This window comes from Camelus dromedarius, chromosome 5 (assembly GCF_036321535.1).
Source record: "Camelus dromedarius isolate mCamDro1 chromosome 5, mCamDro1.pat, whole genome shotgun sequence".
NCBI classification, from domain to species: Eukaryota; Metazoa; Chordata; class Mammalia; order Artiodactyla; family Camelidae; genus Camelus; species Camelus dromedarius.
The window spans coordinates 28,560,592-28,586,451 of NC_087440.1; the positions used below are offsets into that span (position 1 = coordinate 28,560,592).

At 37.7% G+C, this 25,860-nt stretch overlaps 1 protein-coding gene and 1 pseudogene across 1 annotated transcript in view; one reads left to right on the forward strand and one right to left on the reverse strand.

Annotated features, from left to right (window-relative positions):
• AVEN (apoptosis and caspase activation inhibitor) overlaps nt 1-25,860 on the reverse strand; it is a 152,917-nt gene that overhangs the window by 86,934 nt on the left and 40,123 nt on the right. The gene's annotated exons all lie outside the window — the stretch shown is intronic.
• On the forward strand, nt 21,543-25,199 carry LOC105089994 (lupus La protein homolog; annotated as a pseudogene).

A 25,860-nucleotide genomic window follows, 5' to 3' on the forward strand; every position in this document is an offset into this window, starting at 1 on the left:
CTGTAGTTCTGATTTGCATTTCTTTAATAATTAGCAATACTGAGCATATTTTCATGTTCCTGTTGGTCATCTGGGTGTCTTCTTTGGAGAAATGTCTATTTACATCTTCTGCCCATTTTTTGATTGGGCTGTTCAGTTTTGTTTTGTTTTGTTTTGTTTTTTGATATTGAGCTATATGAGATGTTTGTATATTTTGAAGTTAATCCCTTGTTGGTCACATCATCTGCAAATATTTTCTTCCATTCTGTAGGCTGTCTTTTCATTTTTTTATTTACCTTTTTTTAAATCTACCCCCACAACATAGCCTAGTCTAGGACCTGGAAAATAAGAAGCACTTAACAAATATTTAATGAGAAATATTACTAACCAATCTCCCCAGGAACATACTTATTCCACTCACTGTGGTGTGCCTAGAAAAATCAGCCTTCTAAAGTGTGGTCTGGAGACCTCTAGTGGCTGTCTGCACTTCACTAGGAGAAGTCAAAATCTGAAGGAGGACAGACTGGAAAGGGCCAAACACCAGGACACAGGTTAAGGCCCAAGGTTAATGAACTAAAGAAGTTTAAAAGTGAAACATAAAACAAATCTAAAGATAAAAATGCAATCAGTTTATCTGAGTGTGATACATATGGACAATTGTTTCCTAACAATTTTATTGTAAGTTCAAGTCTAGTTCATATCCCCTGGTAGCACCATACTTAGTTTAAAACTTTTTAATTAAACATGAATGACTAGTATTCTAAAACATATTGCTAAAAAGAAATTGGAAAAACAAAAAACAAAAATTAAAAAAAAAAAACATACTACTGTATGAAAGCCTGTAAAAGAATAAATCGTTTCAGAAAGAAAAAAAAGTCACCTCTTTATGACTGTTAAGCATGGAAGCTAGAAAGGAAACATTCCTTCTGTATTAAATTCACTGTCCTTTTCCCGAAGAGTCAACTCAGGGTCATCTGCCAATCATCTGGGATCTCAGAGAAGCTGCAGATCTCATTTTGGGAGAGTGTTGGCCCTGCTGGAGACTCACCACTCTCACAGTCATACCTAGAGTCTCACACCTAAAGGAAAAGGCTCCACGACCTTCTCTCTCAGTTGTGCATCTTGCTGGAGTCATGCCACAGCTGGATCAAATTGAGCAAGTTACTGAGCCTCTTCTCAGTTTCCGCCTTCATAAAATGGGACTGATAAGTCTTTGCCTCAAAGCCACAAAAAGTAGATGTATTATACATTCAAAGAACCTAGGACTGTATCATGTACCTTGGAAGGACCCAAATATTTGTGATCTATTATAACCCAAGTAAGCCAAAGATTGGATATTTTTAACAAGAGCAACAAAATAAAAAGGGTATTTATTTTAGAAAGAACTTGCATGATTCTACAATATTTTTAAAATGCAACTTTCTTCTTGGTTTATTAACTGAAAGGTAATCACACTCAACTGAGACTATATTTTAAATGCCCTAAAAATGAGTAGTTGCCACAGAAGAAGTTCTGAACCACAAATCTTACTCATCTAAGAACCAGAGAACATGAAGTGGCTAAAAAAAAAAAAAAAAGAAAGAAAAAAAAGACTCAAAAACATCTGTGAGCCTGCTTCCTGGAATGGACCAAATATTCTTGCAAGAAATTTTGTGGGGGGAAAAATGACTTATCTTATTATACACAAAGTTCTTCAAAAATCTATGAAGGCTATGAAACTTCTGAAGTTCTTTGGTCATTTTTATAGTGGAAATGGGGGCTTCGATCACCTTAAATTTAGAGAATAAAGGGAGTCGGGGAAGGAAGTTTGCTTCTGAACAGAAGAAAACTGTGCTTTACTGTGTGCGTCCCTTCCCTGGGACTTTCCCTCTTCTTCACATGGGAGCAGAGGTGGAGAGAACAAGCTATTCAACCAACTAGCAGCGCGACCCATTAAATCTCTGAACAGTATTACCCACAGAGATGCCTTGCTTCGAAACAGACAGTCCATCCTACAGAAAGTAGAAGCATTTTGCCCCATCATTTTATACAGATGTACTGAATAGAAAAAGATCATAGTCATTAACTATTGACCAAGCTTTCAATAAAGCACATATGTAGGTAATAAACACATATACTCCTTGTTCAGCAAGATTTAAGGGACAAGGCATAGCTTGAGAACATGAAGAAGTGCTACACAAAGCCACCAGTCATGCCACACAACACGGCATGTGACAGGAGCTACAGCCAGAGGGGGACCATCCACCAACACCTCAGGAGAGCAGAATTCTACAGCCTTCCGTGGACATGGGAGCATGGTCCTCAACAGTGGCTTTGAGCCTGGAACAGTTTCCATCAGTCCCCTTTTAATGGCTCCTCGTATTCCACCTTCCCCATTCTCATCTAACCAACCCAGAAGATGGAGAGGCGGGGAGAGAGTCTCAGTGAGAATGAAGAATGAATTTCAACAGGGGAGAAAGCAGCATACAAGTTATTTCAGGTCCTCGTGTTACTGCATTCCTGGAAAAGTTAAGTAGACAGCCAAACGTTCTGCTTTTTCAGAAAGGAGCCGGCAATTCAAATCTTACAGGAAAATAAAAATGCGTAAGAGAAAAAAGCTGCTATTACTGGGAAATAATTATATAACATTTATAATATGATATATTATGTGACAGTTACTACATAATATGAATGTTATATAATTATATAATATTACAGTCATTGGTCCTCATGAACACAATGATCCCATTTGATTCTTACTTCTTTCTTTTTAGATCTTCCCGAACTCTTAAGTCTCATTCAAATGTTGAAACTGGCTTAATAGTCAATGGTTTACAAACACAGACTCACGGACATAGAAAACAAACTATGGTTTCCAAAGAGGAAAGGCAGGGAGGCATAAATTAGGGTTTGGGGATTAACAGACACACATTACTATATAAAACAAAGATAAATAACAAGGACCTACTGTATAGCATAGGGAGCTATATTCAATTTCTTGTAATAACATATAAGGGAAAAGAATCTAAAGAAAAAAATATATAAATGTATGCATATGTATAACTGAATCACTTTGTTGTACACCTGAAACTAACATTGTGAATTAACAACACTTCAATAAAAAAATTTTTTTTAAATCAATGGTTTAAAACTTAAGAGTATTTATTATAGTAATATTCTGTTGTATTTGATAAGGTAAACAAGCAAGATGGTCTCTTTCAGCAATAAAACAGAACTGACACTGGAATGCATTTGACTGAATTGGTCCAGCCCAAAAGGTAGGCTCGATAGCCTGGGGCAGAAACCTGAACTACATAGTCCAGAACAAGTCAAAAAAAAAAAAAAAAAAAAAAAAAAAACCTCATAGAAAGCAATGAAACTAACCAATGGCCAGTCATTACTATATAATCAGCTATCATACGTAACGTTAAGTGGAAAAATATTCAAGGAAATATTCTAGATATATACACACTCCTGTAGAACTTAATATTATGAATGTGTGTAGAAAACTACTGCTACTATAAAACTACATTTTACCTCTTTCTCATATATGATCATCTAAGTCGGTGTTTAAAATTCTCATGTCTAACAACTAAATGTAGTGTGTTTTTTGTTTAGATCCTAATTCAAAAAAACCTATGTAAAAGAGACAGTTTCTGAGACATGAAAAATTTGAAATAGACTGTGTATATGACCCCAAAGGATTATTAACAATTAACTCTGACAATTATTGTTAAATATGATCATTATTGTTGGGCATAATAATGGCCTAGTGGTCATGTGAGAAAGTGTTCATGCTTTAAAAACATACAGACTAAAGTATGAAGGGGTGAAATGAGATTTGCTTTAAAATATTTTAGCTAAGAAGGAAAAAAAAGCTAAATAAAGCTAATGTGGCAAAAATCTTGGTAATTATTGAATCTGGGTAAGAGGTTTATGGAAGCTCATGTATTATTTTTTCATAGTTTTATATAAATTTGAAACTTTTCATAATTAAACAAAAATTAAAGCATCCTATTGCCCAGAAACCCCCCTAAAAAGGACTCTATGGACAGGTAGGAAAAACAATCTTGTGATAGTTTAAAAATAATGTTAAAAAATTATGGAATTGACATTTTTAGATCTATTCATTTATATAACTACTCAGAATTCCATCTAACATCTTAAAATGAAGACTCTGCTCAATTTTTATGTCAAGTGATGCATTATTCCAAAGCAACAAAATGCATATGCCTAAAAGATTTTATAAAAACATAAAAATGTGTTTTTTACAAAGCAGCCTTTTCTCTGCTTACCCCAGATTTCTTTCCGAATACAACCAACAATTTTTTATACATCTTCCACAAAAAGCAGCCTTTTCCTTGCCACAATTTTTTTTAAACTTCCAATATACTTTTCTATCTCAAAGACTTTTTAAAATTTATTTTCCTTCTTTAGGAAAAGCTATAGCATGAGAAAACAGCTCAGCAAAATTCCTGCAAATAACATACAGGTAAAAACACAGATTCCTTTCTTCCAGCCAAAAAGACTAACAGGGAAAAAAAAATGAACATTTTCACAAGCATTTTTGAACCTGATTCCAGCTACCTCTCTGCTCAGCTCTCTTTTTCCTCCCCAAATACGTCACTTCACTGTCTGTCAAAACAACTCTTGCCCACTCTACCTGATCACATTCTAAAGCTGCTGCTTTTCCTGGATTCACTTCTCAATGACAAGCTGCTCAAACACGGAGCACCTATTAAACCGAATGTGATCAGCTGCTCCTTCCTTTTTTCTTTTCAGGGCACACTGTTGTCCATCAGGAAAAGTAATTAATGGGTTTATTATGTATGAAAGCGTCATCCCATCAGTTTGCTGTCTGGTTTGAATAGCTCATATCAGCTCTTCATTCATGCCAAGTGTGCTCACTGTCCGGAGATGATGATAAAGCCGTACCTCTTTTTGGATTTTTCCCTCGCTAGTCACCAGTGGACCAGAACTCTGTGTTACAGAAACACAAGGAGGACAGAAGAAATCACTTCATCCTCTACAGAAAAGAAGCTGATGGACTGAAAAGTTGGTCAAGGGAGAAACAAGGAAAGCCAGAGAGTGCAAGAGAGCATCCCTGCTTTTAGTCCAGACAATTTTTTTTGAAAGCAACTTGATTCAGGAGTATGTGTAAATCTGAAATACGGACAGAACTTTTGCAGAACGTAAAACGTCTATAGAAAGAGCCTGGATTTCTCCTTGCTGATACATTCAATGAATTTTTAATAAGTTCTGAACACTCAAGTTGTCTGTGGTTGGATCAACGGCTGGTATCAGAGAAAGGCAAAATTCCCCCTTCTATTTCTATAAATCTATCCAAATGGAACCTTCATCTATTGCGTGCTGTCCTAACTAATCCTGCAGGATTACCAAGAATACAGACACAGAGACTCGGCAAGAAAGAGAATACAGTGGTAAAGGAAAACACGAAAGGAAGCTGAGAAGGCATTCAGATACCGAAGCTGTTTTCAATTGGAATTCAAATTACTCAGCTTCAAACAAACCACTGCCAGGTAAGATTAAATTTTATAACATTAATTTATGTGTTGCCTGTTGAAACTCAACCTGCGATGCTGTGAATGAGCCAGAAGATTTGAATTTCATGTGATCCTCCCTTAAGCTTTGAGCAGAGTTAAGCCTTCTGAGGTAAACACTTGTCCTTACTTATGCTGCATAAACTAACCATTTGTAACTAGATAAGAAAATACCCCCCAAATTCCATTCATTTTTCATTAGATTTGTCCCATCTTTGTCTTCCTCTTAAAAATCCCAATTCTGTTTTATTTAATAGCTTGGAAAAAATGGATGAAGAGAGCCCTGAATGGGGCACAAGAGACATTCAGATGCTGTTTACCAGTCATATTCTAATAAATTTGCTTCCCAGGCACTTGTAAAACAAAGAAAAATTACTGCATTTTTAATATTATTTCTATTGATGCAAAAGGACAAAGCTCAGTGACTGATCTTTACCATTAGCAAACAAACAAACAAAAAAACAAAAAACCAAACACCTGACGTCAGTCTCATTCACACTCAAGAAAAACAATCGCCAGCAAACTAAGGTAGAAAGGGGTTAATTTACCCTGAGGTTCTGGGAATATTTTTATAACACTTATAAATGAGGACATTTTTCTGATTAAACAACAGAACAAAAAAATGTCTGGTATCTTAATGCCTCGAAAGCTTTAACTCAGGTCAAATGGCCCACACTGCAAAATGCAAAGACCTCTGAAATCATCAAAGAATTTTAAAAGGTTCAGTGCCTTTTAGAAAGTCCCTAGAAATCACTCCATAATGAGATTTTTAGAAAGACTGTCTTATGTTTAAAAAAAAAAAAAAAAAGGATTTGTCAGAATTTTAATTCCCTACACAGATTTCTAGCAAAATTTCAACCATAATAGTTTTCAAATAACTTCTCTAGGAAAAGTTTAAAGCTTAATCTTTTCATAAAGAAGCCCTACAACAAATAATGGGCTTCTGTGAGCTTAGAAGACAGAAGATAAGGAAAACAATAAAGGCAAACCACACTAATACAGAGATCTTTGATAATAAGGAAATTTATATAAATTTATCTAATTATATCTGTACCTGTCTGAAAGAGTCAAATTTGAAATTCTTCTCTTCCATTTCCCTGAATTCTTTCATTTTTCAAATTTTAATTAGTAAATTGCATGATCCCATCACTTTTTTCAAGATAGTCTATAAATAACCTTAAATATCATAAATCTTATACATTTAAATTCATTACAGAAATTCACCCATCATTTTCCAGTAAAGGAAAGCAACAATTTAAGTACAAGCAATAACAGTGTAGTGTACCAATCTGTTGCAGAAAAAAATGTTTATTCAGAAATTTCAAGATACTTACTGTGTATGCCAGCCCTAACTGAAAGTACTGTTATTTATCTACACTGAGACTTACTTAAACCCTTAAGGATACTTTTCATCTTCTTTCCTTCTTATTATGATATATTTTATAAACTGACATCCTTTGAAAATATGCACAGATTTTGTAAGTAAGAAATATTAATATTTCAACTCATAATTAAAGAATTTCCTAATTAACTTGGACCAAAATATGAGATTAATATTATGCTCAATTTGTTTCTAATAAATAGAACTGAAGAGGGTATAAAATTACGTTCCTGAAGTCTTCTATATACTCACTGGAATGTACACCGAGACTCCTGTCCCACCAGTGTGGGGACTTTGCTTCTGTGGCTTACCTCCTAATGACAGTGGATGGGCAGCCCCTCCTCCACTTCAGCCCTGGTCAGCAGCAGTCCCAGTGACTCTTCATTCTCTCTCCTATCTAATTCAAGGTTTTTCTCTTTAATAATCCATCCTGAATAATGATTACTGAGGTTTAAAGAACAGCTTTCAAAAAAAATCTCTACAGCAATTTGGAATAATCTACATTTTCTTCTTCACTTTGGTGAAAAAGAATAAAAACAGCTAATTTTTAACACATCATTTATCAATGATTCAAGCTGAAAACTGCTCCAACTTTAGCATCTCATTAGGTACAAATGGATAAGGAATTTTATGCTAGTACCTGAAGATTTGGTTTATTTATGGGAGTTTGTGTGTTTATGTTTGTATTGGTGTGTGTGTGTGTTGATAGATTTAACAAGTAAAGAGATTTTGAACATGCTTGGGAAGTACTCAATGACTGCCTAATTCTTTCCATAATTTAAAATTATTTTATGCACACACACAGTATAAAATTATTATCCTATGAAAGTAATAGGATTGTGTATGGTGTATTATTGGATCCTTTCATAGAAATGGAGCAAACATTTTGGTAACTGTGTCCCTACAATATTTATTAGATTCTCCTCATTTAAAATCATCCAAAAGCTATAAACTTTCTATTTAAACCAGGAAAATAGAAAAGTAGGAGTATAAGTCAAAATAAAACACATCCATTTAGTGTCTTTACTGACTTTTTTAGATTGGTATGTCATCTTTGAAACAGCAAGCAACATAATTTTGCATCTGAAAGTAGAAATATATCTGAAGTTCATTTTTAAGTGTTAACATTTAATTTAAAGGCACCAGCCCTACAAAATATTTTTAATTCAATAAATATTTACTGATGTCTGCATTATTATAACTTTCACATTTTTCCTTAGAATTTTTGAAAGAATTTCTTTCATTCCAGTATAATACAATAGTTTTTGAAGCTTAATTCAACGGGATATTTCAACTAGTGGTATATTTGTTTCTTATTATGGTTAATTTTTCTTCATGAAGTGACCCCATTTGAAGAAGGCTGACTGTTCAGCATGGAGATTTATCTCCTCTCAGCTTCTTCCTGCTGGGAGAGAATCATCCTTGGCTGTGACATCACAACCTGAGCCGGGCAGCGGCTGTGATATCGCACAGACAATTATACCCTCTCAGTGTGAACTAGCTGCCAGAGAGATGTGAGCACTGTCATTTCAAGCCATTTCACGGAGACGCTAAAGAGATGCATGGCAGGGGCTGAGCGAGGGAAAGATGCTTGCACTGCATCGGTCACTTTTACAGCATCAACTGTGAAGGATAAAAGTACCGTTTCCCAGTTTACTTCATTAATAATTTAAAAGAGGGAGTAAATGTCACATTAATAAAATTCACAGAGGATGATAAAGTGGGAGTGATGAAAATCTCAGTGAGCAACCAGACAGTAAAGGAAGGTTCCTACATAGAGAGCTAAGGGATGGGGTGCACAGCTCCACCTTGGTTCAAACAAAAAAGGTGAAAATTGTGAAACTGGGAAAATTATCAATACACTCAGAATAGGAAAGAACCTGTCTGAATGAGAAAGGGACTCCTACAGATAGACTGTAAAGTGATCCGTGACATAGATCAATCAGTGTGAGGCATACAAGCCAGAACTGTCACGTGGGAGTGAGGAGGAAGCTAGTAACTGTTCTTTTAAGAAAACATGAATTCAAAAAAGAAGAGGACTCTCTTTAATAACCAGAACTATTGGGTGTGTTCTATAAAAGTCTTCAACAAAAGTTTGCAAAAAAATAAAAAATAAAAACAATTTGGGAGTTAAAGCACACCAAAGGAGACAAACTGAGCTCCTCTTCCAAACACAGACCATCTCACCTCTTTTTATCTTTTATGTAGCTCTGGCTGCAAAGGACAGAGCAGAACAACCAATCCTCCCACAGGGAACACTTGTGCAGTTCATCCTTTGCTTAGCTGCAGTCGCCCCAATTCAAAATATCAGTCATTTACTCAGAGCCATAAAGATTACATGCAAAAAAACAAACAAACAAACAAAAAAACCTCCACGAATGACTAGAAGCCAAGCTGAAGCCTTATCATCTAGAGTCACACAGTTTGCATGAAACAATGCTGTGCCAGAGAATTCCTGGAGCATTTTGCAGTCCCATGTACTGGTTAATTACTACCCCTTTATTATTCAACAGTTGTTGGAAGACCCTGCCAACTTCCACTTTTCAAATGGTATTGGAGGTATTAGCGAAAGAGCTCAAGAATCCAGAGCAAGCATGACCACCTAGACAGACTCACGGCTTGATGTCACCCTGTTGTCATCATCAGAACACGTGGGCTTCTCATTTACTGATTATCATTATAGGAATGTAGCATCCAATAATGTGCTCCTCAAGCAGTAAAAGTCAGACAGCTTCCAGTTCAGTTATCCCAACAAACACCTTTAAGCTGTTTATAGAATTTTCGTGGTGCAATAATTAAATATGCTGGTGGATGATCTAAATCTATCAGGCTTAGTACAGAACAGGTGCCACTAACATTTAATCCTCCATCAACTGCACGTCTCCCCTCATATGTGTTGCAAGGACACAGTCCTCTGCACGGAGTAATTTCTGGGTAGCTTGTGGTACTATCTACAGAAGAGTTTTTCATGCCTAGAAACTTCCACAGCATTTTGGTAACACTTCTTTTATAATATCTTGTTAGATTGCACTGAACATCTACATATATGCTTACCTTGCCTATCTCACTCCGCATCCTCATGGCTGAGGGCTGCAGGAACAAGGGCCACACCTCACTGATCTGTCTATTCCCCAGGTAAGCACAGGACTAGTCAGTCAATAGTCAAGTCAATGTGGAAATGTACCCTAATACATTCTCAAGCACAATCTCATCAAACAGGCAGAAGAATAGTGGTCCTGAAATACACCTCAGCTTCAACTCACTGGTAATAAACAACCAAGACCAACACAAAAGAGTCTCAATGTGGGGAACGTTTTGGAGCAGTTGTACAGAAATAGTGGCTATAAAAAGGTCAGACCTGTTAAGCATATTACCTGATATTATGAGGTGCGCAAATACAGGACAGCAAATACATCCCTCATAGTTTTGCTGTATTTGATACATGGAAATCGCATTTGCCATACCATACTGTGATCTAGAACTTCGTCCAGAAAGATCGAAACTGACCTTGCTATGAGAAGGTGCTTACAGGAGAATTTGGATAAGCATTTTGCAAGAGAAACGGAAGCAATACTATCATCTCCTTTCTACTCAAAGATGAGAATGGGGAAGTGACATATGTGCAAATCTTACGCTGAGTCTACACTCAGTGTCTATGTAAGGAATGAATCTATGCAGGTATCTCAAGTCAAGTCTCCTTTCTGAGTCTGAGGGCTATCATATCAGATTTATCTGTTATATCTATGCCAATAGTGGTGATCTCTTTCAGAGTAGGGACAAAAGCTATAGTCCATGCTGCACCTGATCCTCTGATAGAAGTTAAGGTGAGAAGAGTGTTGAAGCAGGCCCGCATCACTCTAGAACCCATCACCATGTGTGTTGTGGTGGAGTCAGCTCCAGTCTCTGGAGATGCTCAGGGTATGTGAACGAATGCATTCAAAGTCTTCATAGAAATCTCTGGTCTGATGTTGGTGTGCACAACATAAGATTTTTTTTGACCTTTATCCTATCGTTTTCTAGCAGTGTTACATTCTTGCAAACAGGATCTCAGATAGACCGGTAAGATAAAGCACTTAAAACTGGACCTGCCCTGTGTGGGCTGAGATAGAAAGCCTGGAGTCCTGCTGGCCAGAAGGTCCCCTTCTCACCCCACCCCTCCTTGCTCTCCCTCCCCACGCTTCCTGGAAAGGCTCCTGAGGTGTATTTGTTTTAACTGTCCTGCCATCTAGAGGATCCACAAAAATACTCCTCTCTATTGTAACACGCAGACTTGATGCCATATAGACATTTAGCCCATGACTCTAATCTAAAATTCCTTGAATGAGTTATGTCCAGCCTGAGCTTTTGCTAGCCCAAGTGGGCCGGGCTGCAAAACAGTGCTGGTTAGACATGCAGAATGCTACTCAATTTTTCTGTTGTCTCAACAAGGAGTGAGCAACTAAGACCCAGGGTTCAAATAAATCACCAGTTGATAAACAAGGACTACACATCTATAATTTGGGCTAGATATTCTAACCCAGGAGCAAAATGAACAAAATCTCAGAAAATTGTATCATCTGCAATCAAGAAGTAAGGCCTAGAAAAGAAACAATGAGGAATTGTCATAAGAGCATGTAATCTTTGCATGATTTCTCTGTTGTGAGAAATCAACAGAGTTTAATTGTTAGAAATGCCAAGCAATGTCTTTAAAATATTATTTCCCTTATATACAACGCTATGCCAAACATTTTGACTGCCTTCAGCTGATGCCAGGTTTGTGGGCTCTGTAATTTACTTTGGGAGTGAGATAGGACTCAAGGATTTAAACCACAAATATATATAACTAAATTTTATATCTAGCAGGAAAGAGTAGATAAGAGTGACCTTTTTTTTTGCCCAGAGGAAGTATCATTTTCCATCTCCCAAAAACATGTTTCAAATTATGCTAACACACCAGCTATGTAACAATTTATTCATTTCCATTCATTGATCATCCCAGCACTATTTCCTGTTTACTAAGGAATCATCACGATTATTCCAAAATCTCAAATGGCTCCTATTTTGAAGCCAATCTCCCAAGCGAGCAATGTCTTTTTCCCTCTAAAACATTTTAAAATATTTTGAAATATATTCTTGAAATTCCATTTATTTTTAAATATTTTATTTTGAATTATTTCAAACAGATGACCAATATCCATGTACTTTCCACCCAGCTTTAACAAGTATCAGTTTTTTGCCACCTTTGCATCAGATTTTTTATGACCCCTCTATAAACAGGTCTGTGAAGAAAAACTCCAGTAGGCGATACAACTGTATTCTTTGACATAAGGGTATTAGGAGCTGTTAGACTCCACATCTTTAAGGTTTTTAAGGATCAGAAAGCTAATTCATTGTAGAACTAACTTCATTACAAATATTTTAAATAAATGTAAATAGGAAGACAGAGACAAAGACATTTTAAAATGTATTGTACCCTTCCTGTCTCGGGTGCCTGGATGAACTTTCAAAATAAATGTCCTAGACAACAGAACCATAGGCTAGTTTCTTTTACCTCCTTCTGTGTCTGCTTCCTGTGGTGTAGTGACATCCTGGATAGAAATAAAATAACCAATATCACAGAGTCTCTTGGGAAGAAAACCAACTCTAAACAGGGATTTTTTATGGAGAGAAGAGACACCTAAACCTGTGGTCACAAAGGCACAAACTAGTTGCAGTAAGGTTAATAATTGTGTTTTTTTAAAAAATGTATTTTGGGCTCAAGTCGATACCAAAGAACTAGGAAGAGTGAAAATGTGCATCTCCTCACTCGAATGACAGTCGGAAAATCGAGCCACTGCCCTTTTTAGAAACAAAATAAAACAAAAAACACAACAATAGCTATATTTAAAAGGAACACAAAGGCTGGACTTCATCCAGGGAAAGGGAAGCTCGCTTAACAATTGGGAGTGAGTGCGGATATTTTCATCCCTTAAAAGATGCTGTTTCTCATAGGCTGCTACCTTGTCATCTGCTGAACTTACCAACAAGCGCTGAAGATGAGACAGTCAGACAACCCCTCCCTCCTCACTGCCCCTCCTGCTATCCCCTCGCCTTTATCCACAAGCACAGGAAATACTGCACATCGCAGGAAGCTCTGGTTTGATATGTTCACATCCTCCCTTGTTAGGAGGCTCTGACAGCACACTTAGAGCTGGGGGGCTGTGTCCCAGCCCGATGGCTTCACTGAGCACAAGTCATACGTTCTCGCTCCCTCAAGGGCACTCTGAAGGAAAGGATGGCCAAGCATGTTTTCCTTTTCAATACATCCCTATTATCTGTGTCTGTGAAATTTTGAACCTGGAAACTTTCTACGAATGGAGCATCACAGGCTTAAATCAGAAAGACTATTTCAGAATTCACTGCTCCCTATTTAAAACTACAAATGAACTGGCCCCAGAAAAATTGCAGGGGGATCAGAGTAGACGATGAGAGAAGAAAATCTCACTCTAGGCAGAGATCCAGTATAGGCTGGCCATTCTGAGCAAAGTGGCACTTGTGTATTATTAATATTTCCCAAACAGCCTCTGAACACGTCGTGGTACTAGACTATGGTAAATCCATTATCCATTGTAGACAGAGGAGGTCTCTCTTGAGATCAAAAAAAAAAAAAAAACACAGGAAAATTGGTCCCTAAAGAGTCTGAGAAAAACAAAAAAACAAATCAGAATCAGTCTCAGTTTTTCCCTTTCCATGGCTTCTACACCCAAGAAACATTAGAAGAATATAAATCACAAACATGGAGACCAGTGAGTAACACTCATTTCTACACTGAAGTCCCAAATCTCAAACGTGAAAATGGATAGAAGAAAAAGATGTATGTCCGTATCAGGCAAGAGTAGAGAGGAGGGGCAGCAGAACAAGACCAAAAACAAACACACACAATAGATAGGGCTTTGGGGCTTATGCGGTATCCAGGTTTCTTTTTCATCCTATGTGAACATGTTTAGGAAAGTCTACATCCTTGAGGAATACTCACAATCTTTAACTCTGAAAAAAAAAAAAGGCACTTCTACCTTCTCTCTACATACCAGTCTGATCATCGTTCACCGCAGAACACACAACTCCAAAGGGATCAATTCAAATTCCTCTCCAAATAAAAACTGGAATTCCACGGAGTGTCTACTGTTAGGATTCAGAGACCACACTATCTCATGAACCTACAGAAAAGATATTTATCTGAGCAATTCATCTCCAACAAATATCTACATGGCCTTAGGTTAAACCCCAACTCATATGAGTCTCCCCTTCCCAATTTGAAAAGTGATATGTAAGATTGTTTCAGGGTGTACATTCTATGATGCCCCCTTGAAGAATGAGGAAAATGACATCAAAAGTTCAAAATGCACCAACTTCACTCAACTAAGAGCAGTTAGTTTGTCAGCCTTGGGGATCTTAAAGGGTGTGCATAGAGAAGCAAGAGAGATTTTCAGTGGTCAAGAAAAAAGTAACTTATGTGTGGCTGCGTATTTTTATGTCAACTGCTGGTTACTGGAATAGCAGGAGCAACCCAAGAGATTTAAGACTGGATATTAGAAGAAATCATTCAGGTGAACATTTACTTGCTTTAGTGATGAATTTATCATATAATGACAGTTTTCAATTCTCTATTCTCTGGATTTCAAAATAAGAAGCAACTCACTTTTTCACTATGATTTTGAGTGTTAAAGCAAAAAAAAAAAAAAAAGGAGAGTATAAGAACAACAGGGGAGAAGACTCAAAATATTCTGGTAGAATTAGTGCTATTTTTTACATGATCCGACAGTAAATTGGTACAGCTCATAGCAACCAGGCACAGTGGAGATGAGGCACAGAACATCAGACATGCAGAGGTGAAGATACATTGTGTTAAAGTTACATCAGGAACAGCAAATTCTTATTTAGGAGCAGCACTGTATAGCTGACAGACATGCACCCTCCTACACAGACCAGATTTAATAATATCTTTTTGTTAGCAGCATACCTTTCAAGCACCAGTGCACTGGGAATGTCTCAACTTGACAAGACCTCACTGAGCAGCCTGTTCTAAAATGATTTCACTCCACCTGTTGCTTTACTGATACAAGGGTGTTTTCCTAGTATAGTCCTCCACGTGAACGCTCCAGATGGACTGCCTCCCAAGCAATGCTCCCTCCGATTTCTCCAGTCGTGGCCAGACGGTCATATGCAACATGAGCACAGAGTATGAACATCAAACATACATGTACGGAGTTCCCAGGAGAGGTAGCCTGAGAGCAAGCAAAGTATAAATGAGTACATAAAAGCCTTGGGCACCACAACAGGTAGTCAAGCACCTAAATGGGAAAGAAAAGGGAGCACCAAAGAGAAAAAAAGAGGTGGAAGTCTAAAGATAGAGCCTGTCCCACAACTTGGCCCATTTATCATTATCACCGAGAGAGCCCAACATGACTTGCCGCTCTGAGTAGAGGTATAGGCAGTTATCTTAGCTGTTCCCAAATCCCACTTACACCATATCCAAACTAAAGCATCAAGAATAGAATGAACTAATACGCATTACCATTCTGACTTCAAAATATAAGGAAAATATATAGCTCTCATATTGTTAAATCTAGCCTACCCTAAAAATGACAGCACGAGAGCCTCCAATGAAAACACAAAAAAAGACTAACCTGGGATTCAGAAACTCTTTGCAATACGGATCATTAAGTTGCCGGAATGCCCAATGGTCTATTGAGGTTACACTGAGTTTACAATCACAACTTTTTCCAAGACTCCTGCAAGCCCTGGCAACAATCCCTTTGGATTTGCTCTCAAAGTTATGGGACGATCTCTAAATAAGAAACCCAGAAGGTAATGTGAAAAATATTAACCATAGTTATGCCTTGTCAATTTTCCCAATAAGCAGCAGATGAATTTCATTTACACATACACAGCATACGTAGCTTAACACATAATTATCTTTTTGCTTGAGTTAATAATTATCAGCTATCAAGAAAGACTCATTTCCGTATCAGAGCTCCTGAGTACCTCTGTCATAATAATCTAAGTCAGCTGAAATAAGTCCCTATTTTGTTTTCCATATTTTTCAGCATAAATGAGACAAGTAGCAAGAAACCAGAGTAATGTTTCCATTCACATGATAAGAGCAAAAGGCACCAAACTATCCAACAGAGATAATTTTTTTAAGTAGCTATAAGTTTTGCCTTTGCTCTTTTTTTTTTAAACTACAAGAGGGGTAGGGGGTGGGATATAATTGTTCCCAAAGCGCGAAATGACTCATTTTCTATACAATATACCCAAAGGGCCTACTGCTGCACAGCCAACGTGTGCAAAGTCAGAAAGTAAGAGTTCAGTAAAGAACAGTGATGGGTTTTGGAATCAGGCTGATAGGAAAGTACACTGCAGTTCTGTCATGTACTAGTTATATGACGTTAGGAAATCACTCAAACCTAATTTGTAGGTTTTACAGAATCTCAAGTATAAAATGGTCTAACACCAACCCTGCAGGATTATCTTGAAGTTAAATAAAATATTGTACATCAAGTGCCAAATAGCTAGCCAGGTGCTCTATAAACAAGAACGATTTTAACACATTTGTTTATATCTACACCTCATCTACTCCCTCTATCCCAAATTAACATAGTTATTGTAACTCCACCTAAGTTAACATGAAATGATCCCAATACATTTCACCACAATGTTGCTTTCTCCACTGCAAATTCCTGCAAGAGTACCCCCCTCCCAACCTCCAACCCTTCTCACCCAAACCCGACTCTGATGACCTCAAGAATTAGAAGTGCTGTGCTTTGCAAAATCAGAAGAAATAAATGAAAGTATTTCTGACAATAGTTCATCATTAAAATCTGCTCTGGAGCAAAGCAATAACCTATGGTTAAGAGGCTAAATTTCAGTCCAACGGTCAAATTCAATTTGACTGACTGCTATTAAATCACTGCTGCCAAATCATGATCATGTTTTTTTAATGATCTTACAAATTTTTTTAAATGCTAAAAAGCCCTTACCCACATCTAGCACTATACCAAATAACTACTATTCCAGATTTTCCCTTACTCAAACTTTTAAGCAAAAAATATGTTTAGATTATGGGGCTGCTGAGAATAGCAGTACGGAATAAGTTGTTATGTCATACATCGAAATGTCATAATGTTTTTCCTCTTATCATTCTAAAAGCACATTAACCACATTATCTCTCTGGACCAGCCCCTGTTTAGCCAGCACCCTTGGGGCAACAATGGCTACCCTAGAATTATTCCAATTTCCATGGAAGATCAGCCAAAAAGGCAGTATGTGTTGGGATACCTGCTGGCTCACTGAAATATGCCTTCTCAACTATCAACTCCTACTGGGTTGCTTTTGGAAGACTGCACCTCTTGATTGCATGAGACACCGTGACTTCTTTTGCATAAGAAGCACAACATTAAACGAAGCTTTTCTGATCAACGGATTTTAGAATGTATACAAGTCATTTGGAACGTAGCTATTCATTATATATACATACATATATACACCTACATATACACACATACCTACCTATACATATGGGTGTGCATATATACACACACACACATATATATGTACCTACTTACTTGGTAGCCAACAAGTGCTAAGAGATAAAATGAGCATTTTGTAACTGATTAACCAATTATTGATGTTTTACCTTGCTTAACAAATGTAACCTCATTCATCCCATTCAGTTAATATACATGCTTCTACTCTTCAAAGAAATTAACAGAAGGCTCAATGACACAAGAATATGACCACTTATACTACAGATAGCTCTGCAATAAAGCACAGACAAGTTTAAAAAGCTGAATGTTTAGTCACTGCAGGCTGACTTCTTGTCTTAGGCAATTCTTGGCCTCATTCTGGGAGAACTGGTTCCCTTGAGCCTTCAAGGAGAAACAGGGTATTTGCACAGCCTCAAAATATTTCCCCCAACATATTATTTACTGTCATTGTTTTAACATATGCTCACAAATTCCTTGATACTCCTCCCTTGAGTAGGTGAAGTTTAATTCCCACCCCCTGAGTGTGAGTAGGACTCAGTGAACAGAGAATAGGAAGTCACCACAGTGGAGAAACCTGACAGATACCATCTTCATCGAGTGATCAGAGTTAACATTATCAGCAATGTCATGTTGATATCATGTGTGCCAACAAGAAAGGCACACCTTATCTGTGGTATTCCCCAAAAAATCCATAACCTCAATCCAATCATGAGAAACATCAGAAAAACCCAAGTGGAGGAATGTCCTACAAAATACATAACCACTATTCTGCAAGTGTCAAGCTCCAGAAAAGAATTAAAAACTGTCACAAATTAGAGGAGACTAAGGAGGCAAATAAATGCAACGCGGTATCCTGAGTTAAAACAACAAAGGGACTTCGGGGCGGGGGCGGGGGGGCATTCAACTGAAATCTGCAGTACACCAATGTTAATTTCTTAGTTTTGATAAATGTGCTGTTTATTTAAGATGTTATTTAATATGCGGGGAAGTGTATAAGGGAACTATCATTGCAACCTCCTCTAAAAAACAATCTAAGAAGTTTTAGGTAAATAAAAAGTTCAAAAATAAATAATTGAGCCTTAATATCACTTAGTATTAAATGAATCCACATACAAGATACTCTGCAACTCGACCACTTTCCTCACTTGTTGGAACAGATATATGCTAGGTTGCAAAGTGAGTTGCTTTTCATTGAAGACTATCTTCCCAAGATTACAGTTGTTTTTTTTTTTTAACTGAAGTGTAGTTGATTTACAATGTTAGTTTCAGGTGTACAGCAAATTGATTCAGTTATACATGTACATATGTATATATTTTCTTTTCAGATTCTTTTCCATTATATGTTATTATAAGAAATTGCATATAGTTCCTGTCCTGTGCTATACAGTAGGTCCTTGTTGTTTATCTACCTTATATATAGTAATGTGTGTCTGTTAATCCCCAACCCCTAATTTATCCCTCCTTGCCCTTTCCCTTTTGGTAACCATAGTTTGTTTTCTATGTCTGTGATTCTGTTTTGGGTTTGTAAATAGAATTTGTATCATTTTTGTTAGATTTCACATATAAGCTATATTATATGATATTTGTCTTTGTCTGACTTACTTCACTCAATATAATAATGTCTAGGTCCACCCATGTTGCTGCAAATGGCGTTACTTCATTCTTTTTTATGACTGAGTAATATTTCATTCTGTGTGTATACACACACACACACACACACATATCTTCTTTATCCATTCATCTGTTGATGGACATTTAGGTTGTTTCCATGTACTTGGCTATTGTAAATAGTGTTGCTATGAACACTGGGGTGCATTTATCTCTAAAAGGAGACAAACTTTAGTAGCAAGTGTATGAACCACTGATGCAATAAATCATAGCCAGTAGCCACAAAATCACACCCAGTAGCCACAAACAACAGTTTATTCATCCATTCAGCTAGCTTATAGTCGTGAACCACATGCTGTGTACTCTGACATATGCCAAGGATAAAAAGATCTACCCTTAACAGACAGAAAATCTAGTATGATCAGTCCAATAGCAATGCCCTCAGAAAAGCCTCCCTGACCTTCCCAGCCTCCCCCTTAGTTGTCCCACAACACTCTGTGCCTCCCACACTGAACTAAAATTGTTGGTTTCCTCACCTATATCATCTCATAAGTGATACTTGCCAAGGGCTATGCAGGTTCTGAGATTTACCTATTCGTAAGATAATAAGTTAGCCTATTACTGTTTCATGGATGCTGGCAGAAGGCATAAGCCTTCTGGATAAAAGACCAGGGACTTGATTACTCACAGCCAAAGCTTCCTGCTTATTTGTGTTGGTTCCTTTGCCCCCTCTGCCTTAGAGTGGTAGTTCAAAGAGCTCATCCTAGAATCATGTACATGCTGTGGGTTATGTCACAGGAAATGAACATTAAGCTTAGGAGACTCACTGTTCTTAACAGTAAGTGGAAGCAAGCCTGACCTTTGCCTAGGTGGGATGTTCCCTCATCCCGTATGGCTGCACACTGCCCCAGATAGAGGGTGGTCAGGGTCCTGCATCCCTGGCTTGTACAGCAAGAACCTGCAGGAATGCTCAGGACCCTTGTTGCCTCTCCCAACAATATTCCTGTGGTAGGGAGTTTTAGGCATTGCTGTACTCTGAGCACCTGGCCTGACACATGACACATGTAGACACGGGTTAAGTGTTTGTAAATGAATGAATACAATTAGGAATCCTGAGTTTGAAGTCAAGGACAGCTGGTCGATATTATGACCATGTACACAGTCATTTAATCTCCTTAAACTTCATCCTCTTTAATTCCTAGGAAATGTTCAAAAATAGCTCAAGAAATGAAAAGATAATGAAAGAATTCTCTCCAAGGATTTTTCCATCTCTAAAACTGGAAGTTTCTATAAATCTGTAAACAGGAGAATGCCATACAGCCAAGGTCTGTCTGATTGTGTCTCACAGATGTGACGCATGCTGTCTTCCCAACATGGGGGAAGAAATCTGTGATAACAAATTTAGAAATCTACTAATTTTGGTTATTCAAAGTTACTCATGATGACCTCAAATTTCACTATGAATTGCTGTAATAACTAAACTCCATAAACACAAAGCAGAAAACTCTTTATAATCCCAGAATTCTAAAGGAAAATACTAAAGCCACATAAATTATCCACTTAGCTAGCAACAGATGAATAGACAAAACCAACTCTCAAACTTCACGATTTTAAGAGACTAGCAGTGTTGTTATTATAAATGAAATATTTCCCTCCACGCACAACACGCAGGATGCAATATTTAAGGGATAATAGAAGGGGACAGGCTCTTGAGTCCCCTTCACAAGTACCAACAAAACAGTAAGATATAGATTCAATTTCCAAGAGGAATTCTCATCACAGGTTATGAAAAGCAGTAAACTGACATCCTCACTATTTGGGGAATGTACACCACACTCAGTCACAAAATTAAGCAGTAGATAATGATATTTCATTAGCATCAATTCAATTCCTAGGTAACTGAAAATTCTGGGACCAATGTAGTGTTCTCATAACAAACCATGTGAAGGTATTCCTTCCATCCCACTTCAAATATGACAGCACACTAGGAAGACACAGTGGTAACCTCTATGTGTTCTCATCTTTTGAGTTATGTCGCCTTTCAACTGGAAAATGGACATTTGAGTTTTTCCTCATTTATGATATTGGCTTTTTTTAAAGAAAACCAAAAGAATGAGCAGCACCAGGCAGTCCTTGGGTCTGTCTCTTACCTCAACAATATTGGGTGGAACAGACCCAACGATTTGCTCCCTGCTTGAGCCTCTGATCATCCTTTAATCTCCTCTCCAGCTAAAGCCTCCAGGACCATCTCCTTGCTTCTCAGAATAGTAACACCTTTTTTGTGGTTAGCTCCTTGTCTCCAATCAACCATGAGCTCCCACATCCACCAGAATTATTCCACCAGGTCAAAGCTGCCATCACCCACCTGGTCAACCTGCAGCTATGGGCTTCCCATACCTGTCTCTCTCTCCGGGCTTCTATTCCCACTGCAGAAGTACGGCCAGCCATGAGCTAGTGGAAAAATGCAAGGGTGCCAAACATCTCCAGAATATGCAAAACCAAGGCTGCAGCTGAGTCCTCTTCCAGGACATGCAGAAGCTGCCTCAGGACGAGTGGGGTCACAGCCTGGGTGCCAACGAGGGGGCCCTGGCCCTGGGAGAAACCCTGAACCAGGGCCTGCTGAATCTGCATGCCCTGGGTTCACCCACAGAGACTCCCATCCCTGTGACTTCCTGGAGAAACACTTCCTGGATGAGGAGCTAAAATTCATCAAGGACAACCACCTGACCAAACTCCTCAGGCCAGCCTGAGACAGGGCTGGCTGAGGCCCCTCTGAAAGGCTCGCCCTTAAGCATGACTGGACTCCTTGGCCTCCGGACTTCTGCCTGAGTCTCTGCCTCCAGCCCAAAGGCAACTTCTTAACCAACCACAAACCCTCTCCCAAGCTGCAGACCAAATGGAAACAGCTTCCTTTTGCAGAAACAAATAGACAAGTGAATGTGAATCTTAGACAATGATATATACGAAGATTTTAATGCAGAGTATCAAGTGGGAAAGATGCCAACTTTGAATCCAGGCATACTTAAGTCTGAATCCTTACCCTGCTATATATTGTTACACACGTGAATTTTGTTCATATTATTTATTGTTATTTTTAAGGCTTAATTTCTACACATGCAGAGATAATGAAATCTACCCTACAGTTACAGTTCTGAATCAATGATACAGAAAGGAGTCTATGTGACACATCTTATACAGAGCCTGCACCCAGGAGGTACTCAGGAAATGGCAACACTTACTGTCATCAGCTTGTCAGCTTAACGTCATTTTTTCACAGGGTCACTAATGGCCACAGGGATCCATTTACACACATGTTCCTTGCTTATTTATCTTAAGCCTAACCCTTCTGAGAACACTGGATGTGTTAACTTAATGCACTTGGATAAAATAGAACCACTGCAAAATTTAAAGAAGCCAAGAGAACAGAATTATACAGTGAAAAAAAATTCCTTGATAAATCACCTTGCCTGTCCCTGTGCAGCGGGAAGGACCATTGTTGAATCCATTCTGGTCAAATAAAACCCAATTAATTTTGAAAGATTTCCAATCAAAATGATCCCCCAATACTTCCTTATATGCCCAGTTGACATCTCATGTACAAAATGCACACAAACATCTGACCTGTATCCCCTACACTTTAGTTGAGCACATTTGGTCTTTTCCCGTTGTTTTTAGGGCTTGAAACACATATGACAATTAGTAAATTACCTTTCAGGCTTTTTCCCTTGGCATCATAAACCTTTCATCAAAGATCTGATTTTTCCCATTTTTAATCATCTTTCAAGTTCTCTGTGTCACCTCTGTAGCCGTAGAGATTGAAAGAGGTCAATAAATCCCATAAAAGAGAAAATGAGCTAATGACATTCTGTTTTATATTCTAATTACATATGTCAGGATTATGTCATTATTTTAATGATAGCCCCATGTTAATGGCCTAATTTCAAACAGGACAACTGGCTTTTCTTGGTCATCACACTTACACACTCTACCCCAGCAGTTTGTTTTTCTTTGCCTACAAAATAATTCTTAACTCTGTATAGCACCTTCATAATTTTTCAATAATGCTACATGATCCCCACAACCATCCTGGAATTGAAGCAAGGCAGGTATTATTTCTAATTCACAGTTTTAAAAGATTAAAAAGGAAGTTCCAAGAGTTTCAATCCCTCAAGGACATGTAGCTAATAAGTGACAGTTGAGGTGACATCATCAATCAAATTCACCTTCCACTCTACTACCAAAATACACACAGTACATTTCAGGGGCACTTAATGAAACAGACGACTTTGTTATCACAATCCTAAGGTTATATTTGCCCTTTTCACAGCCTTTAAACTTATGTTTCATGCTTATTATATTAGAACAGGTTCCAAACTGACTTTCATTAAAGGCTTTACCAAAATAGCTCTTTTATTCTTTTTCTAGAGCAAGTAAAGAGAACTTATCAACTTCTATTTAAATATGACATGGATCAGGAGCACTCATTTGCTCTGCCCCCCAAAACCCTCCTTTATATGATGGTCATTTTTTAAAGGGAAGTATGAGTCCACAAGAGTAAAGAGACTGAGCGGGGAGACAGCAGCACTGAGAGCAATGTGTGAGATGCTGTTAACATGCAGATTTGATGACGCTGCCAGTTAGATGTTTATCCACCAGAACAGTATCTGGAACACAAGTCAAAACCCAAAAGATTCAATAATGTCCTGTCATTAAGATACTTCTAAGCAAGAATAATCAAGCTTATCTAATAATCTACATAAATAAACATTGGGTTCGTAAAATGAACCTGAGACACTTTGGTCACTGCTGATGGTCCTGTGGCTCAGCTCTGCAGGACTGGGCTCAGAGAGACAGCCACAACCGCCGAAAATGGAGACGGCGGGAAAATGGCTACTCAGGGACCAAAATCCATCATCAAACCAAGTATTATTTCAATGACTTTAATTTGCTATGAGAAACTTTTTAAGAAACAGATCAAACTGAATGAAAGCTGAGTACCTCTGGAGATAATAAAAGTCAACAGGTTGAATTGCCTACAGACGTTGATAGAAGTACAAAGGGAAAAATCAAAGTTAAAACTCATGGAAATATTCCAGGAGAGTGGCACCCTCGGAAAGCATGAAAACTCCTTGCCTTTTCCTATAACTTGCCCTATGCACCTCTTCCAACTGGCTGCTCCTAATTCATATCTTTTAATAATAAATCAGAAATCTAGGGGGAGAGGAAGACTCATGGAAATAAAGATAAAGTTAAAATCAGGAGCTTTCCATGCAAAATCCTCTCTGATGAGTATAAAATGTCTCTCTGATGACTGATGAATATACAAAGTGATGTAAAAAAAGATTCCTTTTTATAAAAGGCTTCTCAACTGATACAGCCCTTGGTGATAAAACAAAGATTAGAAGAAAAAGGTCAAGCACAAAATATTCAAATGAGAAACACCATATACAAAGCATTTAAGGGATCAGTATTTGCAGTGTCCGATTTTGCTAAAAAGTTGATGAGACCCCTGGCCAAAAGCATAAAGACATAGACCTTCTAATACTTTTCAAGGAAGATTAATTTGTGTAAAAAAAAAAAAAAAGGAGAAAACAAAATAAAGTGTAATTTACACTGAGAGCTCAACAAGAAGGAAACAGACATGCTATAAATGCTGAAATGATATCTCTGGAAAAGACTGGATGTTTGCTGAAATTTTTGGATGACTTAGATGATGCAACCTGTAGAGACGATCTACATTTCCTTTCCCCACATTGTGGGGGAATAAAATGGACAGACTTTATCAAAGGAGCAAAAGAGGGAAACAATTCTATCTCATGAAAAAGCTAAAGAAGCACTAAAATAAAGCCGAAGAAGCCAATAAGGTAACCCACAATGGAGGAACAAAGAAGAGAGCTGGGAAGTACAAAGAGAGGTGCAAAAAACAGCACTGAAAAAAGTCACAGAGAATCAGCAAGAATCCTTCCACAAATGGAAATCGAAAGGTCACAGATCTAAAGGGAGCATAAAGGGAATTAAAGCTGCCTAGGCTGGGTTTGTTAAAGGAAACAGTTTCAGAGCAAGGAAAGGAAAACTGATAACGATGATGGACATGACAAAAATGAGGCAGCTGGACCAGTAAAGAGAGACAGAGAAGAACATTCATCAAAACAATAGAAAACACAGAATGGTGCCGGAGACCAGTAGGGGCAGCAAACAAGCTTCTAGGTATTCAGTTGTTTAATTATTGCTGGAGGTTTGAAAAAAGAAAAATCAAATTCAACCCACTTCAACGCCCAGCTGTAAGAAAGGAAAGAGTTGTGCTGTGTGCTGTCTAACCTGTCTTTTTGTTGTCATCGTCCAAATAAAGATTTTTTTATGTGTCGTTGTTTGTCTTATTTCAAATTATTCAAACATCAAAAGGGAAGGTTCTTCCACTAAACTGTCTTTGTTACATGAGATTATATTAGTGGAAAAAACTAGTAACATGCACACTGTATAAAAAGAGAAGAACAAAAAGAACTGAATCAATGAGGGCAAATCCGACTCAACTGTCCTGCTGCCTCATGGGAAAAGAGGTTCAAAGTTTAATTAAAAAGTACAGGCTGCCAGAGTGACAAGCTTTCTTTTCCCTTTCAGCCTAATTGCTGGCAAAAGGAGATGGAGGCAAAATACACATATAATATTATAATTAAAATCTACCCCCAAAATTACCTTTTCATAAAATTACCCTGAGGAAGACATATAGCTGCTTTTTTTTTTTTGAAGGTCTAATTGGCTTTATTCAATGATTCACGAGTCAGGCAGCATCTCATCTAGTAAATAGAAGGGCTCTTCCTGTAACAGCTTTAAATAAAAATATGCCTGG